This window comes from Lactuca sativa, chromosome 3 (genome assembly GCF_002870075.4).
Source record: "Lactuca sativa cultivar Salinas chromosome 3, Lsat_Salinas_v11, whole genome shotgun sequence".
In the NCBI taxonomy this organism is placed as follows: domain Eukaryota; kingdom Viridiplantae; phylum Streptophyta; class Magnoliopsida; order Asterales; family Asteraceae; genus Lactuca; species Lactuca sativa.
The window spans coordinates 28,731,938-28,742,222 of record NC_056625.2 but is presented as its reverse complement, the minus strand read 5'-3'; positions in this window follow the sequence as shown (position 1 = coordinate 28,742,222).

Sequence of the window (10,285 nt, the reverse complement as noted above, 5' to 3'; positions counted from 1 at the left end):
GTTGCTACTACCTGTGTTATGTTATTATGCTAGTATGATACGATGCTATGTGCTAGTGACAGTAGGGGGAGATAGTCCCCCAGATTACCAGTCGATAGGGCCGAAGGGGTGGTCATGCCCAGCCATGCTAGATAGATTATATGATATATGTGTTATGTGGTAGTAGTAGGGGTGAAATAGTCCCCAGTACCCGGTTGAGAGGACCGAAGGGGAGACCAGCACCCAGATATGCTAGTCAGTATCCGGTCGAAAGGTCCGAAGGGGAGGCAAGCTCCCAGATATACTGGTCAGTATCCGGTCGAGAGGACCGAAAGGGAGGTCAGCTCCCAGATATACTAGATAGTATCCGGTCGAGAGGACCGAAGGGGTAGGTCGGGCACCCAGATATGCCTGACAATATATGTATGTTATGTGATTGTATGGTATGTGGTATGTTGGGGGAACTCACTAAGCTTCGTGCTTACAGTTTTCAGTTTTGGTTTCAGGTACCTCTTCTTCGAAGGGGAAAGAGCTTGTGCAGTAGCGGCCCATCACACACATGCCTCGTATTCCGCACTATGAGATCTTCCTGGGGATTTGTACTCTGACATTATTATGTTTTATGAAAATGTTTTTCCAGACATGCGATATCTTTATGAAATGTTATGATCGGTGAACGTTTTATTTCGAATGTTTTGCTAAGTATATGTTTTAAAAATGAAATTTTTGGCTTGTATTTTTGGGATGTTACACACAATTATTAATAAAATCTCATTCTATCATAACTCGGTTCCACAAAGCATTTCCCAAAATCGAATTACATAAAACTCCATGTGTGTGTGTACAAATCATGACAGCGCCTTCCCGCGCTCCTCACTAGTACCTGAGACACATAACACAAAACACTGTAAGCAAGAAGCTTAGTGAGTTCCCCAAAATACCACTCTAACATACATTAGCCACTCAAGGCTATAACTCCGCTGACCCTCTGGTCGGTGTGTCTCAGTGGGACCCTCCAGTCTCAACTCTCTCTGTGGGCCCTCTAGTCCTAACTCTATAGACCCACTGGTCCTAACTCTGGAAACTCTGAATAATGCATATCACATATCACAATAACACATAAATAACATACAATATACTAGCACATGGCTCTGTTACCACTCTAGGTAATGTATAGTTAGAAGACTCACCTCAGATGTCTCGGTAAATCTCTGACTCGGTAGAAATATGGTCTAGCCTCTGCCTAATCATATAAAGTAAATACTCTCATAAATATAACTCTCGAGACTAGACTCAACCCTCTCTTGGCATCCTCAGAACGGTAGAAGACCATTTTACCCCTCTCTTGACACAAAGACCCCATTGTTGACCAAACCCTCAACTTCAACAAAGTCAGCGGTCAAACTTTAACCCGACTCACCGAGTGCACTTGGGTGACTCGGCGAGTCTACGCATGTCCACTACCCCTCTAGTCTCACATGACACGTCGAGTCTTTCCCCTGCTCGACGGGTTACACCTGGCATGAATCGCGGGGCCACCCCGACTTAACTCATCGAGTCCCATTATGAACTCGGCGAGTTCTGCCTTGAACTCCAGTCCTCTAATTCCCTCTGACTCATCGATTCATTCCCCTAACTCGGCAAGTACTCACTGAGTGAACTATAGGAAACCCTAGCCCTACTCGCCGAGTCTATTCTTGGGGCTCTGCGAGTCTACGCCATGCTCAAGCCCAAAAGACCACCTGAGTTCAGATCCGTTCCTCTAATCCATATATATGGCCTCGTTAAGCAATATAAACACGTAAAGTCTAGATCTTGATGCCCATGCAAAGATCCAATGGCTCTATATGAAGAAATGGCCTCAAAATGTCACCCTAAGCTCATATTACACAATGTCACCCCATAAAGATCATGGAGTTAAGGTCTCTGGACCTCTTTGGATCCAGATTCGCAGCCTCAACACAAGAAGGGACCAATTACACCATCAATCACACTCTAAATGGGCTAGAAACCCTAACTCTCAAGGATTAACACCCAAAACTGAAGAAGGATCGAATATATACCTTAATATGAAGTTCTTAGGCTCTGAAATCCACAGAATAGCGCCTTTTTCAGCTCCCTCTTGCCTTGGTCACCTTCTTCTTGTTAGGTTATGAGCATTCTAACACTCCTAAGTGTACATGAAACCCTAAATACCTTGGATCTATGTTTTCTCTATTATACATGCAAATAAGAACTTCCAAGGTATTATCCTAATCTAGCATACAAAACAATGAGTGTAACAAGATAGAATACATACCTCTTTGATGTAGAAAGTCTTCATGAAGCTTGAATGCCTAGTGCCCCAAGTGTGACACCTCAAATGGTTCACACAACACCAAATACACTTGGAATAACTTGAGAGAAATCTACACTTCATGAAATCGGCTAGCCCATCTCTAGAATGATACTAGTCACCGATTTTGTCAAGAATAAGATCTTTATATAGTGTTACAATTAGAGTAAACCCTAATTGTCATGACTTTCCATTTTCTTGGATCCATGGGTTCAAATACACCATGGAGCATCCATGGACCATCCTATGGGTTTTAGCCCAACTTGATTATCCATGGAGCATTAGCCCACTATACAAGTATGGATGATTTACACAATCAACCCATATATTTAATTAGTCTTCTTTTGATCACTTAATTAATCCTAGATTAATTCTTGATCAATACTAATTAAATAATCTTATTATTCTTATTATTAATATACTAGAACTTATAATATATTAATAACCATAAGTGTCTTATTTCTCTCATTATAGTCTATCCAAGTGCATGATGCCATGCAACCCAAATGAACCATGCTGAGTCGGGTCAAGTCTTACCAATTATAGTTATGGACTTAGACATTAATCCAACAGTCTCCCACTTGGATAGGTCTAAAACTAATATTGCATATGACTTCAGGAACCGACTGGCAATCGTAGCTCTCAAAAGCTTCTGTCGAGCTCTGACCTTGTAGATGAACTCTGACCTTTGTCAGTGACTTGTCCATTAGATAAGGGATCATATATTCCTCCATTCTAGATATCATATGGACTGAGACATGGATTATAATCATTCTCTCTGTCCATTTGTTGTTTCCCGATTTCCAATTAATGACGACTGACTAATTGAACAAATCAAATCAGTCATGGCCCGACCGAGCACTTCCATTTGTCATCATCAAATCATCGAGGGGCCCACAGATATCGCTTTTATCCCGAAGGTAAAAGGAATGGATAAACTTCGACTCATATGGCTTGTTCTACTACTTGTTGAATCATACACAAAGACACGTTTTATAGCACCGAGTTACCAAATGCGTTTTCGTGCAATCAATGTACAACCAACTCATAGTAACAACTCATATCTCTAGGTTTGAAGAATATAAGATATTATCATCTCATGATCACTCGTGATAAAATCCATGAAGTGATTCCAATGAGTGCGGGTTGAATCCAATACCCAGAACTTATGAGCACTCATGAGTGTTGTAGCCCTTTGTCCAACACCTTAGACCTCTACAAGCCAACCCATGACAGTCTTAATTCATATCTACTTCCAACATATGACTGAATGTGGATGGTTTGAATAACTTAGTCATTCCGGAAGAATAACCCAGTTTATTCGGGAAGTCAAAACATGCAAAGTGAAACACAATAATAATTGAATCCAATATGGTATCAAAACCTATGAACATAAATAAAACACCTTTTATTTATCACCATATGATTACACATTATTCATTGTATACTGTTTCAGCTATCAACTTTATTCTTGAATTTAAAACAATAGTTGTCCCATGCTCCAAGCATGTACACTATGTTTTTCTAAACACTAGTCATGCCACACACCAAGTATGCATACTATGTTTTTCTATGATCTTTACTTTGTGAACTAGATCAAATGAACATGACTTCAATGATTCTCTTTTCACACTCCCAAATCCTTACTGCAAATGCAAGAATTCCAAATTCATGTCATTTACTGAAATATGTTAGATTCTAAACTTATATGCATTGATCCTCTTGTAATGATTATGCACAAAGTCAGAAAGACTTGACAACAATCATTACAGAGTATTCCAAAGGAGATCAGCTCCTTGGAAACATCCTTCTTGCATTAAGTTTCCTAATCTTACACAGATTGAATAATTGCTAACTTTGAAACATTTCCATATTCCATTTTGACTATCACTTCTGAACAGGAGTTGCCTCCTTACAAATTATGTCAATATGGTCCTTCCAAAATTATCACTATACTTCCAACTGTCCTTGAGCACCCAATCTTTGGTAAACCTTAGATTGTCCTCGACAATTGTTTAATCCTTTTAGTCATATCCAGTTCTAAACCTTTTCCCTTCTTAATGCCCCAGGCATTTGGAAAATTTTAGAAAGGATGAATATAGCACATGTAATCGATCCTATATCCGAAGCATATGGGAATCGATTCATGATGTCTCACATAAAGACTAAACCAGTATTTTGCTGTAACATTTCCATTTCAATTTGCCAAGTTCTCATAATTCAGATTATGAAAAGGGATGCTGTAATCATAATCGAATTTTAGAACGCAAATAATGGACTCATATACAAAATTTCCTTATGTTGAGCCATTCCAACATGAAATTCATATATATCCTTGACTAAATGATTAAAACCTCACGATCTAAGCTTACAGATTTGAGATGAAGTATAATTTCCTCTCCCTTAATTATAGCAAAACAACTCTTTCCCGATTGAAACTTTTGTTTTCTATAATTAACATTGCTAACTTGCAATACTTATCATAATTATCATGCTCCCACTAACATGATGATTATTAGCATAACACTTATGCTCCCACTAGCTTTGACATGTACTCAGAAATCAGCTGACTTTCTTACCAAAGTTCAGATTTCTAATACTAGATTGTTTTGATAAAACTTTATCAAAATCATACACCTTCCCTTAGATAGCACACTTGTGTGTCTAAACAATTATGAAGAGGGATGCCGTAATCATAATGGTTAGACCTTTTTGCCACTTCTCACAAGTCCACGTTAGTGTGCCGGTAAACCACACACGCTCCATTAACGACTTTGAGAATATAAATATCACAATTGCTATCTAGCTAAAATCTACTTAGTGAAAGTGTTTCCTCACCATCATTTTCATGAATCGGAGAGAAACCTTATGACACTTAGATTTAATGGTGTATGTGTTCTTATCCATGTGAATTGTCAAAACCATAGTCACAGGAAAAGGATAATGACAAATCCAAACTCATATGGACTGAACTCAATCTTAACTTCTTGCCACCTGGCAGCTCAAGGGCCTGCCATTGCTTCCAAGTTGTTTTGCAACACATTGAGAACTCTAAGAACTCATATGCAAAGCCAACTTTAACTGGAATGGGCACAGAATATGTCAACATGATAGGTTATAAACCTCAAGTCGTGTGCTAGTGAAGAACTTCAAGTTTTATTCTTGATTAGTTCTTGAGACTTTCAAGACCTTTAAGACTCCCACTGTCCTCTTGACATATAAGACTTTCTTGTCAGTTATTCAAGAGATAGTGTGGATTCTAATCAAGACAAACACTTCACAAAATTGGCCTAAGTTGGTCTTTGTTTTATCCAAAACATCACAACTTACCAATTTCAAATGTACAAGAGTAGAAAACTTTTACTCTTACATTTGACAAGTGTTTTAAACCTTCTTTAAGACATGTCACTCAAGTTACAATCTTGGAGTATGACTCTAAGACTTGTATTGGAACGAAGTATGACTCATCTTCTTGATTTAACCATTTCAACAATTCAAATTCCTCTTCTTAGTCATAAGAATACACTAAGATTTCCTTAGAGAACTAACTTTGATATGGTTTCTTAATCATTAAGATGATCACAAAAACTGATACTAAAGTACTCTCCCATCTTTTCAAATTTGAGAAACTTTTATCCTTCTGCCTAAGTTGATTCTTCTTATTCGCTCTACCTTACATTGAAACTTTTCCAATGTCTCAAAATTATACTTTAGCCTGTAAGTATAACCATATTTACTAAGCTTTAGTAAATTATGACGAATAATCTTATCGATCTTTTGTGGTGGACTTAATCAGTGCACAAGAATGTGTACTCGATCCCTTAGTCCGTTACTTGACTTACACATCCATGTAAACAAGTAGTTAGTCTTAATTTTCCAATACTTGAAAGTTCTCATTCATCATGCTATACAACTTGCATGATTCCAAGTTCCGGTCCAATTGAAACTTGGGTGATGAGAATCTTTCCTTATTTGGTAAATTTAGACATTACCACAAATGAAAGAATCAATTTCATATTTCCACTCTTGCTATTAATGGAATCATATAAGCAACAATTTTTCCTCAAATGCCATTGTAAGGATATTTTAAAATAAATAAAATCTAAAATTTTTCTTTTATTTTAAAACTTTGCGGAAAAACTTATCCTTACAATCCATATGAAAACTTGTTGTTATCTATTCCTAAGCAATATCTCATAACTCCTAAGAAGTAGCTCAAGAATCCGATCTTCAAGCTACACGATAGAAATCCATCTACGCGATCGGATTCAGCATATTCTTTCTTTAAGTTTCTTTACTTTTCTTTGATTCTTAAAACATCAGCATGTGACCCAGTCACATCATGTATAAAGAATCTCAGAATAGAAACTTAGCAGAGTTAGATAGTGGACTTTACCTGAAGTAGAGTCAAACTTACTGACTTTAACATCCTTAGGTAAATTTGGCAGCTTCTCAACCAATGCCCCTTTCTTTGGCAATATAAACATATGGACCCTTTGATAATGGTACACGGGACTATCACGGACTTAGCTTTTTTCTTTACCATTTGGTCAACCGAGTTGACTATGGTCAATCCCTTTCCTTAGGAAGAGAATGCTTTTTCTGGATTTCCATTGTCACCATTGTCAATGTCCATAAAGTTTTAGGAAGTTGATCTTAGCAAAGATCATTAAGGGTCTTGTCATAGTTTATTTCATAGGAATCCCAAAAGAACTCACTATGTGACTTAGAAGGTGATTGAGCCACCAACCTTCTCAAGACTTTGACACCCAACTCTCCCGACTTGTCAATATGTGACTACATCTCCAAGATGTGATCACACCTAGACCTTGCCTTGCCAATAGGGCTTGAGTGACGTTAAACTTTTCAAGAACTTGTGGGTTAGGTAGAATAATTGGAGGAGGTGAAAGAAGTATGATTTCCAAGGAACATCATCTTCATTTAGGAAAGCTTGTTTCAAGAGATTTGGGAAGATCATAACTGTCTAAACCAGACATCTTTTGGGAGATATTCAAGATAGTTGATCTTAAGTCCTTAATATGACACCCAATATGAAATATTAAGGCTAGGACCCAACAAACTATTTTATAACTTAGAAGAGGTATGTCTTAATCCAAGCTATAAAATATTTGAAGGTAGGGGAATGACGATTCACCAGTTTCCACCAAGATAAACGAAATGTATTATTAGGTTTTAATTGGTTTTGAAACTCCTAGATCTTTTGAGATTCATTGAACTGTTCAATGGCATGTTTCAATCTTGAGTGTGCCCTTCAGGTTTTGTGACTGGGATGTCGAGGATCACAAAACAAGGTGTGAAGTAACCATGCAAATTACTTGGTACCCTTAAGTGTTTACCCCTCAATCGATGTGCCGGTTAACCACACACGTTCCATCGATACTATGATAAACATTAATTTACCCTTTACCTACCTTGTTAAATACGAGTTAGTGTGCCGGTTAACCACATACGCTCCACTAACTGACTTAAACAAAGTGCAAAGTGTAATTTCATGGATTAGCATCTTATTCATATTTTCCTAAGTAACTAAGATTGGGTATTATTAAGAGTTTAGTTACTTAGTATTTATCATTAATACTTTTAATGAAGCGAGAATTCTAGTCCTGTCAAACCTGTTCGGCTAACGACCCTCCACCAGTCAAGCAAGCGGTGGGTGAGAGTGGACACCCATTAAGTTGTCATTTTATAGGCAACAACCTTATACCCACCTTATAGACCGGCTTCGTGAATGAGGCGTACTAGCGGTAAGACTGACTTTACTCTTATACATACATATATATATATATATATATATATATATATATATATATATATTATTAACTTATAATATTATAAAGTATAAGGGTTGAATTTTAACTTTTTAAAATTCTAAGGGCTAACTTGGAATTAAAGTGTTCATAAGAGAAAACTTTACAAATTCCAAAACTTGAGGGCAAGTTTTGAAACTATTCAAAACTAATTAATTCCATAACTTATGTGTTTAAAGTAGTTTTAATCCAAAAACTCTTCAAGTTCCATAACTTGAGGACAAGTTATGGAAGACTTTAAACTAATAAAAGAATTAACTTTTCTTTATTTTATAACTTATGGAATTAATGTAGGTTACACTTTTTTTTTAATTTATTATTTAATGAAGAGACTCTTGGTCCTCCATAACTTGAGGACAAATTATGGAGTCATAACACCTTTTAATTAGAACTAGACTCTTCATTTTTGTAACCTTTGCCAACTTTTATGAGTTTTATGATTCTTAAATGTGACTTTTCATATAACTTGAGGACAAGTTACAAAAACACACTTTGGAATCAACTCTTAGATTAAAATGGATTGAAAACAACTATTTCACTCAACTTTTCTATTAATCTAAGCAACTCATAAGAACAAGATAATTCAAATCAAACTTTTTCATGTAATTAGTCTAAACCTTAAACTAATACAAAACATGAATCTATTGACAATTATCTTTGAAATTGGATTAGCATGAACATTACCACATCAAAAACAAGTTTATAAGTTCAAAAACATCTTAGGGTAATGTTCCTAGTCCAATTCCATCCAAAAAAGTTGAATTTATGTTGTCTGGGGGTCCAACTCGTCGAGTGCATGAACCAACTCGGCGAGTTGGATGCTTTTTTCCTTGGACTCGGCGAGTCTGCTGGGCAGACAGCATCAAAACTCGATTTTCCAGCTTCTTTTGCAAGTATAACAAGAATCAAAACCAGGCACTAATACCACTGTTGGGTTATGAGCATTCTAACACTCCTAAGTGTACATGCAACCCTAAATACCTTGGATCTATGTTTTCTCTATTATACATGCAAATAAGAACTTCCAAGGTATTATCCTAATCTAGCATACAAAACAATGAGTGTAACAAGATAGAATACATACCTCTTTGATGTAGAAAGTCTTCATGAAGCTTGAGTGCCTAGTGCCCCAAGTGTGACACCTCAAATGGTTCACACAACACCAAATACACTTGGAATAACTTGAGAGAAATCTACACTTCATGAAATTGGCTAGCCCTTCTCTAGAATGATACTAGTCACCGATTTTGTCAAGAATAAGATCTTTATATAGTGTTTTAGGGTAAACCCTAATTGTCATGACTTTCCATTTCCTTGGATCCATGGGTTCAAATACACCATGGAGCATCCATGGACCATCCTATGGGTTTTAGCCCAACTTGATTATTCATGGAGCATTAGCCCACTATACAAGTATGGATGATTTACACAATCAACCCATATATTTAATTAGTCTTCTTTTGATCACTTAATTAATCCTAGATTAATTCTTGATCAATACTAATTAAATAATCTTATTATTCTTATTATTAATATACTAGAACTTATAATATATTAATAACCATAAGTGTCTTATTTCTCTCATTATAGTCTATCCAAGTGCATGATGCCATGCAACCCAAATGGACCATGCCGGGTCGGGTCAAGTCTTACCAATTATAGTTATGGACTTAGACATTAATCCAACACTTCTTGCAAAAACACCCACACGAGGATCAAAAATGGCCTCTCATTCCTCACAAATGCTCTAGATCGCTTAGGGTTTCACTCAGGGGTCTGGTAGCCGCAATTGGTGGCTATAAGCCCTTTTAAATAGGCCTCAAACCCCGGGGATTAGGGTTTCATTAAATAGTGCGGACTCGCCGAGTCCACTAATCTACTCGCTGAGTCCGGTCATTAACCCGGATGGAATTCGCAACTCTACTCGGCGAGTCTAAGCATCAACTCGCCGAGTTCCTCCAAAATCTCCAAAATAAATGAATAAATAATGTACCTGGAAATCCTGATGTTACAGTTAGGTGCTATTTGTGCACCTTTTTGCACACCTTTTAGCCCCATTTCATGCATCTATTTAGCATAGTTGCTCTTCCTTTTTCTTGCATTTCATCATACTCATGTTAGTCTCTAGAACAACCTTATTTGC